The sequence below is a fragment of the Vidua macroura genome, chromosome 6, assembly GCF_024509145.1.
Source record: "Vidua macroura isolate BioBank_ID:100142 chromosome 6, ASM2450914v1, whole genome shotgun sequence".
Classification (NCBI taxonomy): Eukaryota; Metazoa; Chordata; class Aves; order Passeriformes; family Viduidae; genus Vidua; species Vidua macroura.
Genome location: NC_071576.1, coordinates 5,520,663 through 5,547,151, shown reverse-complemented (window position 1 = coordinate 5,547,151; position 26,489 = coordinate 5,520,663). Strand labels below are relative to the sequence as shown.

General features: G+C 45.0%; 1 long non-coding RNA gene across 1 annotated transcript; it reads right to left on the bottom strand.

Annotated features, from left to right (window-relative positions):
- Positions 1-15: 15 nt before the first annotated feature.
- On the bottom strand, positions 16-20,272 carry LOC128809292 (uncharacterized). The gene is made up of 5 exons (XR_008437678.1): positions 20,155-20,272; positions 19,900-20,029; positions 5,839-5,947; positions 4,396-4,565; positions 16-395 (listed from the first exon to the last, which is right to left on the bottom strand). It is a non-coding gene; the product is annotated as an uncharacterized LOC128809292 (long non-coding RNA).
- Positions 20,273-26,489: the final 6,217 nt, after the last annotated feature.

The window sequence follows — 26,489 nt, the reverse complement described above, 5'->3', positions numbered from 1 at the left end:
GGTAAGACACTGGTTTATTCCATTTATTGAAGTTTTCACAGGAATGCTCATCTGCTGTGACATGTGCAGTGCTGAATGCAGTGAAGAGACACAAAAAATGCCAACTTTTCATGTGGCTCTACTTCAGCACCCCTCTGAGTCTGGCTGGTTGGGGGTTGACTCCTGTGTTTGGTCTTAGGCCACAGAAACACCAGCTCCTCTGTGCCCAGAAACTGTATTTCCAATCCTCTTGCACAGGAATTCATGCTGCAATTGCAGAAGGACTCTGCCAGGTCAGGACTGCTGGTGAAGGATGATGACTGAAGATCAAACTCTCCCTGAAGGTTCAGGTTAATCCAGTGTTGAATTCTCTGATACCAAAACTTCAGAATGAACTGCCTTTGACCAGATGGGAGCTGAACCAAAAGGACAACACATGGACAGTTATAGGTACTTTTTCCCAGCAGGGAAATTAGAGAATCTCTTTAAATTAGAGAATCTAAACACCAGCACGTACCAAGCACTCAAGAAGTCAGAAAGTTTTTTGTAAGCCAGAATACTGCAAAGTAGGAACCCAGCAAAAATAACTTGCCTAGGATATAATAAAATCCAGCTTCTAGGCAAAGTCTTTCCTGATCTTTCTCCAGCTGGAGGATGAGACTGTTCAGGTGTATGTCCTCCAGCGAGTCCCTGTATTCCTCATTACACTGTGGTGCATTTTTTTACTTTTGCTTATAATTAGAGCTGCTTTAGGATTGATCTTGACAGCAATTTGAAGTGGGTTTTTGTTCAGAAATGTCACAGGAAGTAAATTAATGGAGAGATGCTAAAGGTATTGAAAGATATGAAGTCCCACGTAACAATGGAGAGAAATTCTCATGCATATTCCAGTGCAATCTTGGAAATATAAAAGCAGAGACAAAACATCCCTGGTGTTTCTTTCCTCCCTTGAATTCCATCTTTCACCACCCTTTGCAGATTGGTGAGTGGCTGTTGCTAAATATATGCATAATAGTGAAAACCACTACATAATACAATGCATTGAAGAAAGGTCCTGCCAGGCTTCTAGGTCAAGGGAAGGAATATCTCTTTCTTCCCTGGTTAGCTTATCTGCCCATTTGTCTCCTTTTGCTTTATGAAAGAGCTGATGGGGAAGGTTTCCAGTTGATGGAGCTATTCAGAAAAAGAACTGACATTTTGAATCAAAATTCAGGCTGCCTCCAAACATTGTGTCCCTGGTGCTATTAAACAATAATAAAATATAATGAAATTCATATTTACTCTGAAAACAGAAGGTACACGGGTATTTGATTTCAGAAAACCCAGGTAATTGACTTAGAAATGAAATCTGTGACAGATGGTTGTGGAATGGATGATTTAGGTAGAACATGAAAAAAAGTAATGCTTAAACCTTTGGGAAGAAGAGACAAGAGCCAACAGCAAGCAGAAGCACAGATGTCTGCACTCTTATTCTATAGATAAGTGCATAGAAACATGGGGGGAAAGGCATGGAAAGGGATCCCCACTTCACCAAAGTCCACCACTGGGATCACAAACAGTGTGGTGACAGATTCAGGCTCAGAGGGGCTCCCAGCACAGCACAAGTGCCAGTCCCCACATGCCAGTGACGTGTCCCTGCCTGCCCCTCTGACATTGACAGTGATTTTAACACCCCCGGGGTGTTAAATTTGCACCTTCAGAATGTTTAACACCTTTATTGTGTGGCAGTGAGGACTTGGGTGACATTGAGAGGATATTTTACCCCACTCTGTGGGTAAAAGTTGAAAGTTAGAGAGAAAAAAAAAGTTAGAGAGAAAGTTAGTAGACCTAAACCAATGGCAAATGTCTGCCTGATTTATGCCCAGATTGCTTCTTTGCCCCAAGCCTGTCATCAGTTTTAGCCTGACTTTGTGAGAAATTCCCCACTGCTTGAGAGCTTTCTGGAGATCAGCAGAGGCAACAACTCAACCCGCATGAAAACCCATCCACATGTGGATGTTTCAAAAGAAGCTGGGGATAAGCATCCCCAAACCCCAAAGCTGTCAATAATGGTGGAAAACAGTCTTCTTAGAGTCTTGTTAATGGTCTTTCAGACCTGCAGGTTACGTGGTTTTGTCTTACTCGCTGATCTCACCGCCTTCCTCAGGTCCCACGTGGTCCTGACATAGATTGTGCTGCCATGGAAATTGTCACAGACCAAGCTCTGTCCCACTCCCCTGACCCTGTGGATGGAGCACCTGAGCAATGTCTCTTTCAGGGTGACTCCTCCACCCCTGGTCCTCAGAGCTGCTCTTTGTAATGTCATTCCTGAGCTGTGAACTGATGCTGTTGCATGGCCAGGTAGGAATTACCGGAGTGTGCTCAAATTCCCAGGTGACCGTGTCAGGATGTGGCATTGCTTCTCCTGTACCAGTCATGGGTGTGTGACCACAGAGGATAATGCAAGAGCACAAAGCCAGGCAGGTGAAGAAGGTCTTTGTGTGCAGTTTGTCACCCTTTAAAGTGTCAGTGACAAGATGGCCACGCTGCTGCTACCAGGAGCTGGGATGAGTTGGAACACCACGAGGGCTGGGAGAGAAGAATTTAGGTGAAGATCCACAGTCTGCAAAAGCCTGTACATGTTCACACAGTTTCATGTCCCACAGAATTTTACACAGCCAATACTTGTATAGTTCATCTCCAGGCAGAGTAATTCCACAGATTTGATGACCACAACCAGAGGTAGTGCAACTTGGAGATGCTTCCTGGCCTCCCACCTAACAGCATCCCTGAGACCTGAGCCTGCAGCAGGATGAGAAGGATTAGGGAATTGTTGCCATGCCCATGAGATCTCTGGTGCTGAGACAGGAAAGCCCCAGAGCAGCAGCAGTTTGTGCAAGAGTGGACCCTGCAGGCTGCTGCTCCTGAGTGGGGATCTGTTGGATTTCTCCTGTTGAAATCCCCCTGTAAAAGCTTTTCTGACTCTGTGCTCTCAGGGATGTGTGCTCACAGCTCCCACCAACACCCACTCAGCTGAACTCATCTGCCTGTTGCCTGGCAGGACATCCCAAGGTAGCAGAGCACTGCAGAGGCTGGATAAGAAATGTCATTGAGCTAAAGAAAACATCAGCATTGCTACAAGCACCCACTGTGCTTCACAAGAGAGGTGACTCCATCAGTTCCTGCCCCTGCCCTGCCTGCCCTGCCTGCCAGCTGCAGGTTTAAAAATCCTCCACCAATACACGTCTCCAAATCTTCCAGGGGCTAAACTTTCCTCTGCAGCCTTCATTGCACCTCTCAGGCTCATATCCACAAGTACAGGATTCAATGTAGAATCAACACCCACTCAGCACAAAGATCATTCTTGACACTGGAGGAAAAGTTAATGTATGAAGGAATAGAAGAATATGTAATTGATATTTCCCCAGAGCAGAAAGGAGTGGAGGAATCTGCCACTGCACATCATGCATCTCACTAACAGATCCATATTCATTGTGCTTAAATATACTCTGGTAGTTTTAATGTATTCCTTGTAGTTCCTAACAATTATATCTGATCTCTTTGTTAGGGACAGAAAATGTAGGCTTAATAGGATGTCAACAGACAAGGGGTATAAAGTAATTGCCCATTATGCTATAAATGTGTTATAATCATTTGCCAGAGGGAGAAAAAGTCTAATTGAATGAAAACTCTTGATGGTTTCATTATGCTTCTATTAAAAGGCAGTCAGGCCTCCTGATCCAAATATAAGGCTTAACTCTTCTTTCATTTACATCTATAAAAAACTGGGGACAACACAATGTTACTGATGGATTTGCAGCAACATAGAGCTGGAGTAAGAGAGCTCAGAGTAAGTCCTGAGTCAAGATGAAATGAAAATATTTACCATTCATGTGTCAGAGGAAGAAAAGTTCAATACAAATGACAGCAAAGCTGAATAAAATACCAGAGCTGTTCCCAGAAATGGCAGGACTCAAAATTTTTGTGTGTGGAGAAAACAAAGGGAGGGGCTAAATTCTGCCTTTCAAATTGCATTCATAAAAATCCACGCTGATTATTTGCTTATTAGTTATTCAATAAAACTTCCTTTTCTCCATCCTCCCTGACACCCAGTCAGAACAGAGCTGTTGAAATCCTTTTTTGTCTTTGCCAAGATCAGCCCAGCCTTTTACAACCACTCACTAACTCCCCCTTTCTCTGCTGCAGCTCATTCAAGCTCCTTGTCCTTGCCTCTGTGCCCTGCATAATTCCAGCTCTCCCCCGCATTTTCCATGCCCTATGCACCAACTCCTCTGCACTTTCCCCTCCTGCCACCACTCACAGCCCTCCCCAGGTGCTTCACAAAGTCATCCCCTCACTGACTTCCAGTAGTTTTTGAAGACCCTTTTCTTCCATGACCTTAAATAAATAAAACCCTTGGTACCTTCATCCACTTACCACGTGACAACAGGGATGGCTGCTCCTCCTCTGCATCAGCCTGTCCAGATGTGGGTCTTCAATGCTGCTGTGCCTGTCCTTGCTTCCCCAGCCCATCCACCTCAGTGCCTGCTCTGGAGTAGTTTTTGAGCTCTGTGGGATGGCAGTGGTGACTTGCAGAGGGGTCCCACCTGCACTGTGAGGAAAAAGGGAGATTTGGGTGTCTCTGAGTGCAGCTGTGGCTCCTGCAGCAGGGCATGGTGGGTGAGAGGTGATCAGGCTAGGAAATGGGGAGGGGTAGCCAAGATTTAGGACTCAGGAAGAAATTCTTCCCTGTGAGGGTGTGAGGCACTGGCACAGCTTGCCCAGAGAAGCTGTGGCTGCCCCATTCCTGGGAATGTTCAAAGCCAGGTCGAATGAGGCTCTGAGCAACCTGGTCTGCTGGAAGCTGTCCCTGCCCATGGAAAGGGGGTGGAATTAGATGGTCTTTGAGGTCTCTTCCAACCCATACCACTCTGATTTCTCTGATTCTTCCAACCCATTCCACTCTGTTCTTGGGTCAGCCGGGGATAGTTGTTGGTCCCCTGCCCACAGCAGGAAGCCCTTGATGTCTCATCAGCTGCCCACGGACCTCCATGGGACAGGAATTATGCCTGGGGAGTCCTGGACACAGGAGAATTTTGGGATGTGGCTCATAAAGTCAGGGACATCTCTAAGGTAAGCTGTTTCAGCAAAACCGCTTTCAGCTTGTTTTGACTGATAAATGTCTCTTTTTCCAGCAGGAGCAAGCACTGATATTTCATGCCTTTTAAAGGCTGACTTTTCTTAATTGCCCTTGGTGGGTCTCTGAAGCATCACACATGAGTCCCTGAGGATCTGCAGGCCAGACAGGAGTGTTCTCTCCCATCTGATGGGAGAGTGTTTACCACTGGTGGGAGAATGTTTTACCACTCACTCCCTGGCTTCCTCTGACCAGGCAAATTATTGAAGCTACCTGAGCAGAGGTGTTTGTGTGAGCTGGGGGTGTGCTCTGGAGGTAGCAAGGAGCAGAGATCTCCCCTGCATGGGGATTTAAAAGTGGTTTTAAAGCCAGACAGCTGCTCCTCACGCTCCCTTGCACACATGTAAGATACTTGTGTAAGCTATAAGACAACAAAAAAAAACCCCACTTATATTGGTTGCAGGGATGATGCTCTAACTAGAATCATCACCCAAACGAGAGACAAATATATACACTTAGCAGCAAATCTTTCTGGCCCTCAGCCCTCAGGCTTTTCTCCTCCCCTCTCTCAATCTGGCAGTCTTTTAGATCTGATCTGAACTTGTGTCATGACCAGCACCTTTTCAAAGCTCACATTCAGGGCTCAGCACAATAAACTCCTGAGCTGGTTATGCCCAGCAGTGAAGCTGATGTTTGGCCATGTCTGACTCTTCACTATAATTTTTGGAAGGAAAAAACTTCACCTTTTCATTGGGTTTGATTTTGAGGGAACCACACTGTGCTTAGCCCAGCCTCTGGATCTCACTGTCTGTTTTCAGTCACGTCTGAAATGTTGATTTCTTTGCAGGTCTACTGAGAAGGAACAGAAGAGAGGCAGGTGAGTCCCTGGCTGAGGAAGGACAGGCGGGGTACAGCTGTTTCCCCATGTCCAGATGTGAACATCTGGCCAAGCAGCACCTCAGCTGAGAGGAGGTGAGGTGGGGGAGGCAGCAGGGGCAGAAATTTGGGGGACAAAGGACACACCCCCACTGCAGCTGAGACATCACTACCTCATGTTACAGCATTGCTTCATTAACCTGTGCTGCATTTTAGCTGCATTTAATTGGCTCGTGCATCTGCGTGAACAAACAATTGCATCATTCTTGGCTTGTGAATCACAGGATTATTTTACCTTGGAAATGCACTACAAGACCACCAAGTCCAGCTGTTAACCCAGCACTGCCAAGGCCACCACTAACCCATGTCCCCAAGTGCCACATCCACACAACTTTTACACATTACACACCTCCAGGGATGGTGACACCATCACTTCCCTGCCAGCCTGTGCCAGTGCTTGACAACCCCTTCATGAAGAAATTTCCCTGAATATCCAAACTAAACCTCCCCTGGCACAAACTGAGGCGGTTTCCTCTTGTCCTGTCCCTGGTTACGTGGAAGGAGAGATTCTGAGAGATGTAAGAGCAATTGGCTGCACATTTCAGTTGCAGATCCTTGTACACAGCAGTGGGGTTATAGTCCCTATCTCTGCTGGTTTATATAAATACAGATACTCTCTGCTCAGGAAACCCCAGCACAAGAAATGTGGCTAAAATGCTGCACTATGAGCAGCCCTGTGTGTTGGCTGCTTTATTTCACACTATTGGGAGTAAAAAATAAACGGAATGACATGATAAACAAAACCTGGCATAAAAGATAAACAAGGATCACTAAACCCATGTTTAGAGATTAAATATCACTGTTGCTTTTAACATTACAAAACCAAGTTCATTCTAAAATAGCAGGAAGATTTTATCACTTTTGGCTTGTATCTAAAACTCAGTAGTTTTAACATTTTCATTTGGTTTAATACAGCCAAACAGAGGATATAAAAGTGTTAGCAGAAATTAGGAGTAATTCTGCTAAAATCTTTAGACAAAATTTTCAGCCTGAACATGTTAAAACAGATTTATATATATTTCTTTAGAAAATCTGACTTTTAGTGAGAATTGAACCAATATCTTTCCTGGTCTTGCAAATCCCCTTCAAACATAGTTACATTCTGACTTCAAAAACATCAGTATTTTAAATGTTTCACCTGATGTCTTGGAATTTCAGTTCTGAGAGGAAAAAAATACAGCTCTGTTTTGGACAGTTATCAAAGCACAGATTTAGGAGACTAATTTTAGGCACCCAGCCTTGAAGTTTTGACCAATGGGATTACATTGGTAGAAACAACAGCAAAGCCCCAAATCTGTGGAAAATAACAAAGCAGAAAGATCTTCTGAAGGAAGGGCAATCCACCTCCTATAAAAGCTGCCAAGGATTACTGTAAAGCAATAATTAATGACCATTGCTGCTGGGTCTCTAACTGATGCAGGGGGAATATTGATATAATCCTATTAGTGTGTTGCTCTCATTAATGTACTTATGTCAATTAGCTGAGCATTTTAGCAGAAAGGTGAATTTATGATTTTTTCCCTCCATCCAACATAGATTTCCATTGCAAAAATCAATTTTGAACAACCACCAAAGATCAAGGTCCATTAATGAATCATATCTGACACTAATGTTGTCTAATTACATTAAAATGTCACAACTAATTTAATGGCAGCAGAGCTCCCTACTCCATAAACAAACATAAGTTTGGTTACATTTCTAAAGAATTTAATGTTTGATCAGGAAAATAATGAATGGAAATTCCTGTTTTGATGATTTTCTGCATTTCTGTCATTCTTAAGTGGTTTGAAATAAAGAGCAAGAAAAACCTGGGCTTGACAGAACATTCCAGGCCCTGAGAAGACCTCAGAACTCCTTCCAATACCTTAACAGGCTCCAGGAGAGATGGAGTGGGACTTTTGACAAGAGTGTGGAGTGATAGGCCAAGGGAAAATGGCTTTAACCTGACAAATGGCAGGTTTAGATTAAATATTTGTTTTGTTTTGTTTTGTTTTTTTCCTGTAGGGTGGTGAAGCCCTGGCACAGGTTGCCCAGAGAAACTCTGGCTGCCCCATCCCTGGAAGTGTCCAAACCCCATCTGGATGGGTCTTTGAGCAACCTGGTTGATCAAAAAGAGGGGGCAGAGACTGCAGGGGAGACACAGTGAGAGTTTTCATCACTCCTACAGACCTGAGCCTTGAAAATGAGTTAAAATAAGACACTGAACCAACAACTCCTCACATGACTGAGAACTGGGGCAAGGAGGGGAGATCTTAACCTAATTCCCACTGGGTTTTTTTCCTTCAACAAAACAAGACAGCAGACTCTTTCACAGTTGCCAGAGCTGGAGCCTCAGTGAGAGATTATGAGGGACGCAGCCAGTCACTAAATTCGGGTACAAAAGCATTTCTGATTGGTTTCCCACAAGATGAAATTCTGTTATAAAACCTGCTGCTCATTTTCCATTGAAAGAGTAATTTGGGAAACTGTCTCTCTTTGTGCTCTAACTAGGCAGCAGATGGCTCCAGATATGTTTTACTTGGTCCTATTGATTTCACTGCACGATTAAATTTTATTTCTCAGCAGAGCAAATTAAAATATGTGAGATGCTTTATAGGCCCCCAAAATGACAGAAACCTGCCCTGAAAAAGTTCCAGCATCAGTCCCTCACCAAGAGCACCTGTTTTCCTTGTGCCAGCTCAGAGACATCCCCTTCCTCCCCACAGTCTCCAGCAGCATTTTTTGGGTCCAGGGAATGGTGTTGGCAAACCCAGTGCAAAATACAGGCAACAGTCAAATAGAAATAAGAGACCCTGAGGAAAAGAGGTGCAAGGTGGTGGTTTTTTTTTAAAAAGCCCATTCCCAACGTGTGCTTAATAAATAATTAATTGCTGTTATTTCCAAGCTCAGATCCATTTTCACACAAATGCACTTGTAACTCCAGTGATAAAAAAAAAAGGATGCTTTTTTGTTGATTCTTCTTCAATGCAGCCCTGAAGCAATAAACCAAATTGACTGCTAAATTTAGACAAGAATACAGTCTGGCCAAGTCATCTCAGAGTCCATAAATTTATTAATAAGTGAGATCAAGACGAGTCAGGAAGCAATCCCTGAGATGCAGACCTGCTCCTCCTTTTACTGGGTCAAGGATAGTTTGGGGTATGAAACATATATTGTACTCTCCAATTTACATGTCTAAATCTGGATTTATGCTCTTAACAATGAAACAAAAAAACTTCCTAGAGGAAGAAAAACTTCCCCTGCTGAGGGACTGCTTGTTCCAGACCTGTGACTCCACACTCCTTCTACCCTTAGGATTCCTGCTTTTTCCAGCAGAGAGAGGGTACAAGTAATACTTCTATATTTTTATCTCTATATTTTATCTTTTATAAGTAGCATTTCCTTCATGTTCCCTGGCAAAGGAGTCCCTGGGAGTGTATTTGAATCCCACACTGGCACCTGCATTTTTGTGCCAAGCAGGTGTGGTGGCTGATGCTCAGTCACGTTCCTCACGCAATTCCTAACTTTTTGTCTCAGGTATGGTATGAAGGCACCTCACACATTTTTCCAGGTTAGAAAACAAACCCACAGCAAGGTCAAGTGATCTGCCTCCAGTGCTGCACAAAGAAGGGTACAGCCAATTAAAGATCCATTGTGTGGCAAGGTGGGAAAAGCAAGAGGTGGGACGTGAATGGGGACTCCACTCCCCTCACTGCAGAAAGGAACTTAATCTCATCTTCCTGGGGAGGAGAGCAGACAAGCAGGTGTCACCTCAGAGTAGCTAATGCCATAAACTGTCCTCCTGCTCTTCATCATCTCCTTCCCAGGCAAGGCATGACAAGAACCTTCCTGGAGAAGCCTGGAAGTGTCTCCAGGCACTGCACACGAGACCTGGCCTTGAGGGACATCTCCCGTTTCTCTCATGATCTTCCTGCCCATACAATGAACTTCTGCAATGGCAACACAGCTACAGCCAGTAGGGTCATAGATTTTATCACAGTTTTATGTGCAACACCTGGGAAAAAACCTTTGGGCAGACTTTGTGTCCAGAGACTGGTCAGTGCTGTGAGAGGGACCAGCATTTCCTGGAGCTATCCCTCTCTGTCATCTTTCTCCCTCACCACCTCCTTTCACCTTCCCTGCTCTTCTCCCATTCATGCCTGGGGACTGGTGCCTGAAAAGGGCTCTGCTTTGCAGACACAGATTGTGGCAACAGCTGCATCTCTAACAAGGGCTGCATTAAAAACTGAAAAAGCTCAGAGGGAGCTGCAAGCCGAGGATGTGAGGAGGAAAGGCATCAGATGACAATGGGGGTGGTTTGTACCTTGTCCTGCTGGAGATCCTGTTTTCCTGCAGTAATGTAATTCTTCAGGAGCTGCTGAAGGCAAACATGAATGGGTGCTGCAGGGGCTTTCTCTGGGGTTAGAGCTTGCACTCAGGAAAATTACATCCTTTTAGATACTTAGCAGGAACTTCCCTCTACATTGCCAGAACACTTCTGTGTCCATGACCCTCAGAGTCAGGGAGAGAAAGGCAATAACTTTTTCTGTACCTAGAGCATGAGCCTGAGGCCAGGGTGATGCTATGAGCTTGATCCTAAATTACAGAATGTAATTTATTCACCAGGTTTTCAATACTGATCTGTGATTGTGAATATTTCAACTCAGACTCCGCCACAATTACGGGTGAAAGTCGCTCCACTCGCATCCCCAGGCTACAAACTTGAAGCTCAAGCTCATGGAATCACAGAATTGCAGAATGGTTTGGTTGGAAGGGGCCTGAGAGACCATCCAGCTCCAACAGGAGGGTTAGAAATAGAAGATCTGGAGGCATCATTTGGGTGGATGGCTGGATCTAGATGATCCCTACCAGATGATCTCTGCAACCTTCCACACGCCCAGGTTGTTCCAAGCCTCATCCAACCTGGCCTTGGATACTCCCAGGGATGGGGCATCTGCAGCTTCTCTGGGCAACCTGTGCCAGGGTGTCCCCGCCCTCACAGTCAAGAATTTCTTCCTAAATTCGAATCTAACCCTGTCCTCTGTCAGTTTAAAGCCATTTTCCCTTGTCCTATCACTCCATGCCCTTGTGAAAACATCTTCCTCGTGGACATTAATCAGGTGGTGCTCATTAATCCACCTGCTCCTGACCGAGGCTGCCCCCAGAGGACCCTTTTCAGAGAAGCTGATAGAGACTGACACAATTTACAGTTCCTGGTGTCAGTAAAACCTTTTGCACTGGTGAGGAAAGAGCTCCTGCTTACAAGCAGCTACTTAACAGTCTCTGGGATTTTTTTTTTTCTTCCTTTTCCTTTAAATTGCTCAAGTTGAGCACTCCACTGAGCAAAGAGGGGACAGTCCCCCAGAAGCAACAACTGCCACCTAATTTCACCAGCAGCACTTCTCCCATCTGCCTGGCCATTCTTCTTAAATTGCTGTCTAATTTTCAGTATAAAGAGTGTCTAAGGTACACACTTCCCATGATCGCAGCTTTATTACAAACCTGTGAGAAGAAAAAAGAGCTTTTGTTGGTTTAATTCCTTGGAACTTCTGAATTGAGCTTCCCCAAAACACATGCACGGAAAATGAAGAAAAAAGGTGCTGTTTGAAAGAGTGCAAGGAATAAGCAGTGGAACACATTTTCTTGTCATTCTTTTTTAAATAAAAAACCCAAACAAATAAACACATATCTGCAATTAGAACATTCATCAAACAACCTGTATTTTGAATCAGCTGTTGGAATAAAAATTAAAATGAAAATAAATGTATTTCTAGAGTGACTGATGGGTGCAAACTGGGGGTGTAATTCTCAAATACAGATCCATCCTCAGAACAACACGGACCTTCACAAATACAGCTGATGGCTGATCAGCAGGAGAAAAATAAGAGTAAAAAGAAGCAGGGTAAACACTTGCTGTTTGGTTGACTTCTGCCACTACAAATCTAGGCCAGATGCAGCCCTGGGTTTCCAGTCATTGAAGAAAGAGCCTGGTATAAAGAAAATCTATTTTGCAAAATACACAAGTGAAAGAGCTTGGAAGGTCACCAAACCTAAACAGTTAAAAGCAATCACGTTTCAATTAAGATGAATTGAAACAAACAGGCTTTAGAGAGGACGGTAAACACAGCAATGTTTCACTGAGCATTAGGAGGAACAAAGAGCATACATCTCCTGAAATGCCTTTTAAGAGCCATCTCATCCCAGCCCCGCCAGGAGACGTTGCGCCGCCCAAACCGCCCAACTTCTCCCCGCCAAGCAGAGCACAAAAATTAAATAGTTTTTATCCTCCCCATTTGAGATTAAATAACGTTGAGAGAACCAGGTGAAGCAGGAGGGAGAGAAATGGCTGCACGGTATTAAGAGAGTTAATTATAGATGCAGATTAAAAGGCAAGACTGAGTGGTGGAAGAAAAGGGAAGAGTAACCTCCGGCACAGAGATAGTGACATGCAGCAGTTGTCAGTCACCTAGCAACAAGTTTCCTATCCCTGCTGTGCTCTTTAATTCAGCAAATCTGCTCAGGATGTTGGGCTGTTCTCCTGACAAAACGCATTATGTAGTAGACTAAAGGATACAAAAATCCACTGTACACAACACTCTGCTCCCTATTGACCACTGATCCTTTCTCTCAACCCACAAAAGAGCCTTGCATAATGCTCTGAAAAGAGAAAAGTCTCAACAGAGAAAACATTTGCTTGTAATTGAGATTGACTACATAACGAAAATGATGTTCTTTTTTAAATTCAGCTTGTTGAGGCCATGCTTTTTGTCTCCTGGCTCTCAAAACCCATCCCTGCTGGGAAAAGGGGCAAACATTGTACAAACTCAAACCTGTAGGTTTTTTTCCCTTCTTTTCACTGGAAGCACACACGCACACGCATGCACGCACACGCATTTTGTGGCTAAATGGGCAAGATGGGCTCCTGAAGACTTAAACAAGCTTAAAAAAAAAGAGGAGACAAATAAGAAAATTGTGGAGTGTTTCTGTGTTGAAGAGAAGCTGCCTTACTTCTGAATGGAAGCTGAGGTGTGGAAGGCAGAATGAATTTTATAATTGTTCTGGCTGACTAAGGAGCAGCAATGTCTGAGGAAATGAGTTGTTTTATTCCCAAATCCATGCAGTAAGTTATCAGCAAACTCAAGTATCACAGAATCACAGAATGGTCTGGGTTTGAAGGGATCTTCCCAGATCTCGTTTCTTTTCAAGCCCCCTGCCAAGGGCAGGGATGTCACCCACTAGTTCAGGTTGCTCCAAGCCCCATCCAGGCTGGCCTGGAATTATCCCAGGGATGGGGCAGCCACAGCTTCTCTGGGCAGCTTTTGCCAGTGCCTCACCACTCTCACAGTCAAGAACTTCTTCCTCATGTCCAAGCTAAACCTTACCCTGGCTCCCCTACTGCATCCCCAGACACACACATCCCTACCTCCACATCAAGTCAGGACTGTGCTCTGAGATAAAAATTACCTAAATACTCGGTATTAATATAAAAATAAATATAGAATAAAAAAGGGGGTGAGTTTAAAAGATCTGAATTTTGGCACAATGAACTCTACTGTGGCCTGTGGCAGAAGTTTGGGTGAGTGCTCCTTACAAAGTGGCTGCTCCAGCAGGAGAGCTGAGGGAGCTGGACCAGCAGTGCTCTCCCAAGACTAATTTGTAGGTCTCATCTGGAGTCCAGAAGGAAGCAGAACGAGAGAAGGTAATGGCAGAGAAGCTAAAGCCCCGTGCAGCTCGCACAAGCAAAACTGAGCAGAAGAAAACAAGCCCCTGAAGAGGGGTCTGAGTCCCGTTGGGCACTCAACTCTTTGGGGTGGGAGCAGGTGCAGTTTATCCAGTCTGTGGAGCACCTTAACACAGCCAAGGATCAGCATCCTGGGAGCTCCACAAGTGCAGAAAATGGCAATAAATCATGTCAAACTTTTCTGCTCACATCAGCCAGCTGAGTCTGCAACTGTGCAATTCCAGATGAACCAGTGGTAATGTCCAAAATCATCTGGAGTTCTTCCACCAGACCAGGTGGCTCTGAATCACATCCAACCTGGCCTTGAACACATCCAGGGATGGGGCATCCACAGCTTCTCTGAGCAGCCTGTGCCAGTTTTTTTCCATCCTCATTGTAAAAACTTCTTCCTTACGTTCAATCTCACTTGACCCTCTTTTAGTTTAAAACCACCGCTGCTAAAAATTTTGTCACCAGCCTGTGGTTCACACTATCAAAAAAAGAGAGGTGGCTGTGCACCAGGAAATGCAGCAGTGCAAATTCTCCTCCAAAAAACTACACAAAAGACTGAAAAAACACCTCGGTGCTCCAAATGAGAGAAAATGCAAAGGTGATTGCATGATTGATGACACGAAGCTCACAGAGCAGAATCACTTGGAGATTGTAGCTGGCCAGGGTAAGGCTGGTGGGTGCAAAACTTCATCCCAGAGGAAAACAAACTCACTTGGATTTTGCTCAAGCTCAGCAGTTTCCACCCTCAGCTCTCCTAGAAAGGGAAAGGATGAAGGGCAAAGGCCATCATTTACCCTGTGCATATTTCCAGGGATGGTAAAACACTGACCCCACTTGTACCTACAACCCCCCAAATATAACACGGAATATAACAAAGCCTGTTCAAGTTAATGGTTTAGGAACGGCTGACATGAATGCGTTATTAAGACACAACCAAGAAAAAATAGACTTTAATTTTTAAAGTTCTCTCTCTTAAAAGGTTTTGTTCCTTTGGAAACAATCAAATTGTATTCAATTATTCTCCTCCCCTTTTTAAACAAAATAAAAAATTATTTTCAATTAGAAAACATAAATTATACAAGAACTTATTTCAACTGATAAATATGAACTTAAGAGAGGTCTTCAGGAGCTGGGGATGTTGGGAAGGGAAAGTGCAGCACTAGGAAAGAAGGTTTTGTGAACCCCCCATAAGAGATGTGAAAAATAAAAATGCAAAATAGAGGAAGGTTTAGAGGAATGCAATAGGGAAAAAAAGAAGATGTGAATAAATGTGGTGCAGGGGAAATACATCTTGTTTTCTTCATAAACAATATAGTGTTGTTTACTGTAGAATTTAAGACTCTCTGCCATTCAGAGAGTGCTTCAGACAGGTTTCATAGACACGACAAATAAAATTCCCTGTGAGGGAGCGGGATCAATCACAGAATATGCAAGAGTTCCAAACTACTGAAAAAAAGAAAGAAAAAAACTAAACAGCAACTCCTAGAAAAAAATAATTAAAAGAACACACAAAAAAGTATTTCTACCTAGTTTCTGGAGCTTTTTAAATATGGTCTGCAGGGATATTTGTTGAAATACACCTCCAATAAGAAGTGTAAATCTTGCCCTGGCTTAGCACTGGGTAGCCCGAGCACACAAGCTGCAGAGGGGATCTTGTCTCCTAAAAGCAGAATTTTTGCTAAGCAGGATATTAATTTTCAGGTACAGTTCTTAGGGAAGTTTTCTCTCAGAAAAGCTAAAATTAAAGTGGACACCAGGGTCAACCCGGAATAGTTGGATCACGTCCTACCAAAAATAGGAATTGCGAGGGATTCTCCTGTTGATATTTCAAACTTTTGTTCATGCAAGTTTTAATCAATTAAAATGCATTATCTACCCTCTTAACTTTCTCAGAGAGGATTATCTGACATTTACTATTCACCAGTTTTGCTGAAAAGGTTAATAGTTCACGGGCTGGAGTTGGGGGTAAACAGAATTGATCATTCCTAATGCCTTGGCTGGAACGGAGGGGCTTTGTGTTGACAGGCTGGGAGATGTAATGAGCCTCTAGTACATTCTTAAGGCTTGTTTCATTTGCTCTGTGAATGGGGAAAGTAAAATTATAGTCTATAGGTGTTTTCCATGGTCCTTTCATAAGCAGGCCTCCTGACACCAATTAAAGAGATTATGTCATCAACTGAAAAGAAAGCTATAACCTTGTATGTTAATGCCGTGATTACTTAAGACAGGGTCACTGGACCCAATAGAACAGGGAATGACCTTGGTGAAATTAACTTCGGAGCTCAATTCCTAATTAACTGTTTTCAATGAAAGAATGTGTGATTTCAGGCTATTGGTTAAAATAGTCACTTTTTTCTGTACAAGGACTTTGCCACCAGAAGTTAGACTCCAGCAACATTTAAAAAAAAAGAAAAAAAAAATAGGAAAAAACAGGAATAAGATTAGGAGATGGCAAACAGCATGTTCAGAGCTTTATGAAAGCAGATATTGTCCCCTGGATATTTTGCCTGAAAAACCTTATTCTTTTGAGGTTTCTTTGCCCACAGTGCAAAGTTTACAGTCCTTGGGAGGAAACAACACATTTGAACACACATCCAGAACAGGAGAAACTGAAAAAAAAAAAAAAAAAAAGAAGTACTGAAAACACAACACTACTAAAAAGTAGCTATGTATAAAATACAAGCCTTTATTTGCAAGCATTTTAAATTTACCATTTTTTTTAATGGAATTGCAGCATATATAAAAATTTGGCCAGGGAATCTGCATTTTGTAGCATTGGAGGAATATGTAAAGAAGGCAGGGAAGGGTTTTCAGCAGCTGTCTCTCAGGTAAGGGTGGTAGTGAGGTTCCAGAAGGATGGCGGATTGCCAGGGCACTCTGAGCTCTGTTGGAGATGCTCAGTCAGAGATGCACTCTCAGTCCTGGTGAAGGCACTGGCAGGGGCTGCCTCTTGAAACCTTTTTTTGGCACTGAACCTACCTTGGATCTCCAGCCAGCTATGCTATAGTCACACCTGTACCTGCTTAACTTTTCCAGGAAGAAATACACACCTGAAAACATTTTCAACACTAATATCCAGCTGATCTGGTGATTAAAAAATAAGTTTAACCTGTCAGCTTTTTTCTACTTTCTTGAATAACATTTTTAGGTGTGATCCAAGTCATCCTCAGACTGGGACCACAAGTTCTGAAAGTGCTGCTAATCCAACATTCCAGCAAGCAGCAAATTCCCTTTCAAAATGGTTGCGAAGTTAATGGCAATTGCTTTGTGTAAAAACACTTCAGACCTGAGCTCCCCCTCTGAGCAGGTTCCACTCTGAACAGGTTGGGTTTCACGGAACCATTGGATTGTTCGGGTAGGAAGGGACCTGAAAAGGCCCAATCCCCACCTCAGCTGTGGCTTACAGGGTTCAGTGAACAGGGCAGAGGTTCCTTCCTCTGAAGGCTGTGAGCAAGGCAAGCAGAGAGGATCTCCAGGGTGTCACACTGTCCAGGGTGTCACACTGTCCAAGGTGTCACACTGTCCCCAGCCCAGGACAAGTGTGGGGCTCTGGATCTGCTTCTGCTACAGAACTGGGAGATGGAGCTCACTCCCCTCTGGCATCTGCAATGGGATGAACATTGAAGGGGAAGCAGGAACCTCTCCCATCCGCCCACATCTTATTCTACAGAAGTGATTACACAAAACATCCCAGAGAAGGCTGGAGTACCTGATGCTCAGACACAGAGGTACAGGAGGTACCTCTGTGCCACGGGCACAGAGCAAAGCCAAGGATGAACCAGCTTCCTGAAACTCCACCTCTGTTCCCAATCCACATCTGTGCCAACCACAGAGCATGTCTGGTTGACCCTGGGCCAGCTGCTCATCTCCTCACGTGGAGTGAAAATCTGCCTGGGCTTGGGCACAGACGTTCACTGTTCATGAGAACACTCTGAAATATCAGAGTGCAAAAAAGACTTTTCCCACAGTGCCCAGGTCATCCAGGAGCATGTTCCAGTGGGGATCCAGCTCCAGGGGACACTAAAGGGACTGGCACTGGGAATAACTCTGGTGTGATCACTGATACCTGCCGGGAGATGCGGCCTGCGGATGGGAAGGCATCAATTAAACATAAAGGTCTGTGAGCCTGTGACCTTGTATTGCAGGCACAAAACACTCAATTCCCTTCAAACCCAACCACATGTGGGCAGCTGCTTTCTCTAAGAACCAAGAAAACAAAACCTCATAGGGCTTCCTGGCTTTATTTTCATTCCAGGGCTAAAACATCCCTCTCAGTCAGGGCACAGATGTCATCAAACAAACCCCAGGGCTGGGTATCACCACCCTCCCAGAGCACACTTTGGATAACCACCTTTCACACCCCAGCCCCTGGCAAATAAATGGCAAAGGAGCAGTTGGTAAATTCGCTGAAAGGTGCAATTAAAAGCAAATAGAGACATTCTGCCTGCTGAAGGCAGCGTATTCTTTACTGCTTGTTTGTGGAGGAGGGAAAAGAAAAAGAAAGGAAAAGATTCCTCCCTTCCCTGTGGACCACCCATGGAACTTTTTTGTCCCCTAATTCTGACACCAGAAGAAAAAGAGATGCTTGTTGCTCACAGCTCCCATGCACACTCCTCCCCATACAGTAAGGCTTTGGGAAGTTAATTGCATTAATGTGTTCCCTGAGTAAAAACAGGTGTTGTAACACCTGCATTTTCTAAAGCTGGATTTCACTAAGAATGTGGATTTTCAGAGGGTCGGAGCATGTGGTTTATACAGAGGTGACATTTAAGGGACTTGGGACTGCACAGAACCACTACATTGGGAAGGTTCATAGCTTGTGCTATGAAATCCTGCAAATTATTGATGACCAGAGCTAAGCTTGAACAATGCCCAGCTGTCTGCAGGAATTCAGCATGGGCATGATTTTCAGGGAGTGGCACTGGAGTCCCTGTGTGTGATTCCCCTTTTGGCCTGTGCTTTAGCCCCTGCCTGGACCTGACAAAGATGTTCAGCACTTCACAGGATGCAGCTCCTTAGACAAAGCCCCTGAGCCCACGGGACTGAAGCCTGCAGGCTCTGTGCCAGCATCTCCATTGAAGAGCCAGGCCAGAGTGGATGGGATGAGGCAGCTTTTAGGGAATAAATATTATAGCTGTAAAGAACATGACAGCAACAACACTGTGGCTGGAAAGCCTCCTGGCACCGAGGATTTTCTAGGAACAGGGAGCAGCTTACAGGCTGCAAGGGCTGAAGTGGAAGATCTGCTTACTCACGTGAGTAAAGGCTACTAGCAGTAGGAAGGATTGCAAGATTAAGCTCTTAAGGAATGAAGTGCAAATGGGACTGACGCTGAAGTGGCTCTGCAGCTGCTTACACAGCTGAGGAGATGGCCTGTGACACAACACGCTCAGCCATGCAAGCTCCATGTGTGCATGTCCATGTCATAAAACCAGCAACCTGCTAAGTGCACGCCATCCCTCCCACCAGAGACACGGGGGTTGCCTCCTTGTAAAAAGCATGTTAAAATCCTGACAATATCCACTGCCTCGTGCCAACACTCATCTGCACATTGAGTCATGTCAGGGGGATGCACCTGGGGGGAGAGGCCCCTCCCTCAGCCCTCCCCCCCACTTCTCTGGGTTTTTCTGTGAACTAAAGGTTCAGAGCCACAGGAGAGGGTTTGGGAAGCTCTGTTAAGGGCAGGAAGATGATTCCTGCAGTGGAGACAGCAGGAAGCAGCACAGCTTTCACCTTCCAGGGACAAGTTGTGGTGCTAAGGGTGTGCAGAATACAGACCATAAAGAGGCAAACCACTGAACAAAACTGAGTGATAATGAAGACAACCTACAGAGCTCATTCAAATCCAAGTGGAATTGGGGCTTTCTTCATGGTTGAGAATATTCAGAAAGTATTTAAAATCTGTGTTGCCTCAAATGCAACAGTGAGCATGAGTCCAACTCTGTGTCCTTCTAATTACCATGGCCATGTTTCATGCAGTGCTTCAAATTAATAATTAATACCCAATTCTATTAGGTTTATTATTATTATTTATTATTATTTATTATTAATTATTATCATCCCTGCTCACATCCAGCCTTATCATACTCTCATGACCTGTAAATAAAGTGCTGCATGATTTCATTCCAACTCAGTACAGTTTTTAGCCCAATCAAACCTTTTGCAGACAGCTGTCAGTTGCCAGCAAACACAGAGAGAAACGCTGATTCTTTCCCCACTGGGTGCACTGAGTTTCCTGGCTGGAGTGCAGCATTTCCATGGGATGTTTGTTGCCCTGGACACACAGGCTAGGAACACACCACAAGGGAAATAGTTCAATTGCTGGTATCAGTCAAAACATTTAGTTCAAATGCTTTAGAACACAGAAAAGCAGTGGAAGGCTCTAAATACCTCCTCCAGAAAGCAGATTTACCTTGTAATGAAGAATTTTCCAAGGGGAAATGAGAGACGAAGAGCAGAAATGACTGACATCCGTTTCCTTCCTTCTGTTGTGGGCTATTTTCAGACATGGACGACAATGTCTTTCCTTGCTTCCTCTGAAGTCCACTCTAGTAAATTCAGAATCACAGAACTGCAGAATTGTTTTGGTTGCTAAACACCTCTAAGACCACCGAGCCCAGCCATTAACCTGCCATTGCCAAGGCCACCACTAACCCGTGTCCCCAAGTGCCACACCCACACAAAATTTAAATCCCTCCAGGGATGGTGGCTCCACCACTGCCCTGAGCAGCCTGTGACAGTGCTTGACAAACTTTTTGGTGAAAAAATTACTTCTAATATCCAAAGCAAAACTATCCTGGCACTACTTGAGGCCGTTTTCTCTTGTCCTGTTGTTTGTACCCTGGGAGCAGAGCCCGACCCCCACCTGGCTCCACTCTCCTGTCAGGAGCTGTAGAGAGTGAGAAGGTCCCCCCTGAGCCTCCTTTTCTCCAGGCTGAGCCCCCCAACATCCCTCAGCCTCTCCTGGAGTTCCAGCCCCTTCCCCAGCTCCATTCCCTTCTCTGGACATGTTCCAGCCTCTCACTGTCCCGTTGTACCGAGGAGCCCAGAAGTGACCCCAGGATTTGAGGCGCAGCCTCAGCAGCGCCAGCACAGGGGCACGGTCACTGCCCTGCTGCCACAGGCCGGGTGCCAGCGGCCTTCTCGCCCACCCGGGCTCACCTTCAGCCGCTGCTGACCAGCACCCCAGCTTGACTGAGGGATTCTGTGTCTTCCTGAGCTGGGAGCCTGGCCCCAGAGAGCCCCGAAGCCACCTGCTGTCCCGCCGTGGGACAGGGCACACCGCGGCTGGGCCGCGGGCAGGACACGGAGCTGCCTCACGCTGGGGCAGCCAGGGCGAGCTTCTCCTGGAGAGCTTCTCCTGGAGAGCTTCTCCTGGAGAGCTTCTCCTGACCTCTGCGCTGCTGGAGCACAAACCCCGAGGCCCTCACACGCCTTCATTCCGTCCCACAGAGGCTCTCACGCTGTGGCTGCTCCAGATGTTGCCGCTCCGGTCCCCTGGGGAGCCGGGCACAGACGCGACATCTGCCAGCTCCGCCACCGCGCTGCAGCGCTGCCCGGCCAGGGCTGCTCCTCTCACCGCCTGGGATGACTTTTTTTCCCCCCTGACAAAAGGAGCTGGAGCCCTCTTGTGTTGAGTTCTGCGGCTTGCAACGATCCCTTCGGAAATCCCTTCGGATGGAGCCACCCCAGCTTCGCCGGGATGCTGCAGGCCAGCTGCTATTAATAGGAACCCATCTGCACTGCTTGTCTTTGCTTCGGTAGCGACGTTGCACATAATAATGGGAGGAAATGGATTTCAGCTTCAAAAGCCACGTGTTTAATTATGAAAAAATAAATAAAAATCCTATGATTTAAAGCCCTCCTACTCTAATCTCAGCTGCTGAAAAATGTGGCTTTTCCATAGACTCATAGAGAATCACAGAATTGTTTGGGTTGGAAGAAACATTAATGAAACATCACCCAGTTCCACCCCCTGCCGTGGGCAGGGACACCTTCCACTATCCCAGGCTGCTCCAAGTCTCATCCAGTGTGGCCTTGAACACTGCCAGGGATGGGACAGCCACAGCTGCTCTGGGCACCCTGTGCCAGGGCCTCACCACCCCCACAGAGAAGAATTTATTCCTAAAATCTAATCTAACCCTGCCCTCTATCAATGTGAAGCCATTCCCCCTTGTCCTGCCACTGCACCCTTGTCCAAAGTCCCCCCAGCTCTCCTGGAGCCCCTTTAAGTGCTGGAAGGGGCTCTAAGGTCTCCCCAGAGCCTTCTCTTCCCCAGGCTGAGCACCCCCAGCTCTCAGCCTGTCTGCAGAGCAGCTCCAGCCCTCTGTGCATCTCCATGGCCTCTGGATTTGCTCCAACAGGTCCATTCTTCAATCCCTGCTGTTTAATCAGTAGGGTACAGTATGTTCCAAATAGGAAGGAAGCATATGACTATAGGATTTGCAATTTCACTCGAATTTCAAAGGTGCACGAGATAATTAAATCTGCTCACACCTGCTACAGGTGCAACATGACTGATTTCCACTGATTGCCACTCAGTTTGTCTAAACCTGGTCTTCCAGTTTGTGGCTGTGGTAGAACAGCACACACATTTGGGAAGGGGCAGCACCCTAGTGACTGAGAATTTCTGAGATTATTGGAAACCGATGCAAATTTGGTGTTACATTTCATTATTCTTATGCATAAATAATGCATTTCTGCCTCATTTAGTAATAATCAACTTGACAGTGAAAGCTGATATTGAAACCACTTCAAATAGAAGCATCAGGATTTTATTTTGAGAAGCTGTTACTCAAGCAACCACAATCATTAATTTGTTCAAAGTTGGGGAAAACCTGGGATGATTTTTGCTTTAGGTTTGTATGTTTGGAGATATTTATATTTGTTGTAATACCCTTCTGATAAAAGGTTCTCTGCAGCAGTTGGAGCTTTCTGAGCTGATAGGACAACACAGGGACATGGCTTTCTATGACCATTCCTCCCAAAATTCAGGCCTTTTAAGATGTTTCCAGTTGTTTATTCATGGGAAAAAAAAATATAAAAATGCCCCCAAGCATTAATCACTAAAACAAAATCTGTCTGCTTTTGGTTGGAAACATAAATTAAGTTCAGGTGAAGGTCATATTTGATCTTTCTCCATTTTGCCTCCTGGTTCTCATGTCCCCATGCCAAAGCCCTTGATTATAATCTGCCACAAAAGCATCTTTGTCAGGTGATGCATTTCCTCTGCTTGTGGTTAAACACAACACCTACAGGCAAAATGATCTTTCATGGTTCAGGACTGCTGTGGCAACACCTGGGAGAGGTGACTGGTTTGTATTTCAGCTCTTATGGTCTGGGTTTCAGAGCCATCAGGGCCTGAACTGCAGTGAGCAGTGCCTGAGTCCCACCCCAGCACAGCTGAAATGGAAATAATTGATGCTGATGGTACCTTTAACTGAGAGAGAGTCCTTAATACCTCCTGCCAACAGCAGCTGAGTGTCTGAGCCAAAGCAAGGAGGGAAGGCTCTGACAGAAGATATTATGGTAATGCACTCTAATGGGACTTGCTGATTTGAATAAAGTAGCATGTTAAACACTCCACAGCCTCCTTGCTGTGTGCCATGACCCTATTTACAACTCCATATTTAAGATATTTGCACTCAATACAATTTGAGACAAGCCAACATGCCCACATTACAGTATTTTTCCATTTATTTTGTTCTTAAAAATTTAAAAAGAGTGCATAGAAACTTTGTCTCGGTGGAAACCTGACAGCTCAGAGCAAGCTTTGCAGCAGCATTCCCATCATTTACTTCTTGGATGCATCTTTGGCAGTGAAATGCTTGTCCCAAGCCCAAGGTCAGCACAAAGTCACTTGTCACTTGTAGGCAGCACTAGTGATCTCAGGAAAGAGCTCACACTTGGGTTTGCAGTTGTTAGAGCAATAAACATGCTTTATTACCCATTCATAATGGAAAAGAGCTAACATTAATAACTGTGCATGCTAATGGCTGCAGAGCACCATAACCTGTGCTGCACACAGGCCCTGGAGAGCACTCGTGTTCCAGCTGAGTCAGAACAGCCCGAGATGGGTGTGATGATAATAATGATTAAATCATTAAATGATTACACTCTGCTGCTCCCCTGGCCTCTGCAGAGCTTTGTTCTCCAAACACCCTTTGCAATCCAGCCTCTCCTTTCACATCCAGATGAGAGAATCCATTCTTCCTTCTGCTGCTGCACAACCCCTGTCCCAAACACCTCCCTCCACCCTTCACCTTCTTAAATCATGGTTGGCTTCACCACCAGTGGGCCAGGGGCCGTAGGTGTCTGTCCTGTGGGAAGCTGATGGAGCTTCTCCTGCTCAGCCCCTGCACTGCTGGCCTTGGACCAGAGGAGAATTAGGGCCTGATGCTCTTCCCATCCCTTCTATCCACTCAGATTGCAGCCTGCATTCATAAAAAGCCAGGGTTTCATTAAGATGCAAATGTCATTTGTGGTTTTAATTTAATCTTGTGTTTAACTTGAAATGGGAAGCCTTTGTTTTCCTCGAAGTTCCTTGATGCAATTTTCCTTAAAATTAAGGAATCTTAAAATGAAAAATTCTCATAGAAATAAAAATGTTTAATATTACTAATGGCAAAATGGCTTTTATGAACAGCTTAACTGCATCAATAAGATTTACAATTTTCTAAAATATTTCAACCAGTGATTATTTGTTTACTCATTAGATATTCATCTTGACCAAGACATTTTGAAGCTAAATCTTTCTCCCTCTTTTACCTGGGGAGGCTGCTGAGCTCTCGTGCTCAGAGCTGTGTGTCACACAATGATAGAACGGTTTGGGTTGGAAGGAACCTTAAAGATCATCTCATTCCAAGCCCTGACAAAGGCAGGGACACCTTGCACTGGGCTGTCCACAGAAGTTGTGGCTGCTCCATTCCTGGGAGCCTTCAAGGCCAGGTTGGATGGGACTTGGAGCAGCCTGGGATAGCGGAGGGTTGGAACAAGATGATGTTTATAGTCCTTTCCACCCCAAACCCCTTGAGTCTGTGATTCTAATTTAATGGCTGAGGGTTGTCTCTGGTGACTGCAAATGGGTAACTTTTGTCTTGAGAAGATCAGTGCTGATGAACAGGTTGCTGAAACCTGCTGACCATGGCCAGCTAAGAAGAGCTCTGTGTGCAGCTTTTCTGCCCCTTTTGAGAGGTGCAGACGGTTACGAGCCAACACCATCCACCACAGGATGCCATGCCATGGGATGTGAAGCTAAACCAGCCCCAGAGCCCGTAGTGGGGCAGTGCCCAGCTTCTCCCAGGTTCCTGCTGCTCCAGGAGCCTTCTGCAGTGGGAATGGTGGGATGGGAAGGCAGGCAGGGGCTGGCGTGGGGGCAGGGGCAGCGGTGACACTGGGCTGCAATGTCACAGGCTGCTGCTGCTGCTGCTGCTGCTGCTGCTGCTGCTCGTGGGGCCCTGGAGAATTCATGAGAATTGACAGCGAGGTCAGCGAGATAATCTGAAGGAGCTAAAGCAGCTGGAAACCTGGAGAGAAAAATGACAAGTTCTTTTGCACTTTTTGAAGCTGAACCTTATTTACTTCTGGGGACAGATCATCAGAAGGACTGATGCACACCAGTGGCTAAGGTGGAAATTCCAGGAGAGCAAGAGAGCATCCCTTTAGAAACTTGTGAGTAACGAGTAGCAGAGGAAAAAGAGGCAAGGATAATTTTGGATCTGAGGTCAATGCTACTGGAATTTTTCTTTTGATGTAAGAAAATTTGGAGAAGATATCTCCCTGTTCAAAAACCCCAACCACACACCCAGATGCATTCAAGCATGACTAGATCTGGAGTGTAATTCTCTCAGTGACACGACCATCACCCTGGGTTCTTTTAGCAAATACGGGGCAGGAAGGAGACAGCAGTGAGGAAGAAGCTTGCCTAAAAAGGCAAATCTTTCATTTTGCATAAAGCTAAGGTAATTCCTTTCTTGCCACTGAATTCCTGGTTCATAGCCCTCTGTGAGCAGGTGTTTTAGGGCACAGGTTAGTTCAACACAGAGAGGACACTCATCCCTTGCCCCACGAGGACTTGCTGAGTGCCCCAAGTTTAAGTGCATCACATTTTAGGTTCTGTAAACGCAGGAATACAAACTGGCCGACAAACTTTTGTGAATCGGACCATGAGTCATGATTAATTTATCAAGCTGTTCTAAATGCATCAACGGAAATAACGGAAATATAAACAGAAGTTATGTAATTCCTCCTTGTCTGTGCTTGGGCCCTGCTTGTGATGGTGGAAATATAAACTGACCTAGAGCGTATAAAAAGATTTCCAAGAAAAAGCCTTTGTTTAATGTTTCCTATGCATCAGATATCCCACTTGCCTCCCAGACACATATATTCCAAATCATGCTTTTGCTGTCCACAGAAAATTCCTCCATCTATTTATACTTTCAAATCTATGATCTTATACATTAATAAATAGTAATGAAGTCCCTAAGTAAATACCAATGTGACGGTTTCACTGGAGATCTTGCTGACATTTATAAATATCTGCAGCTTTCATGGTTCAGGACACTGGCAGAGCTCACAGATTCTGTTAAACTTTATCATATAATTGTACATATGGTCCCTCTTTTGAAAGTATAATGCACAGGCTTGATGGAATATTTCTGTTAGGCAGCACTGCCTGTGCTTGCCTGCTTTATGAAAAGCCATGTTCCTGTGCAGATGTATTTTAGCTAAACCCACCATTTTTCATCT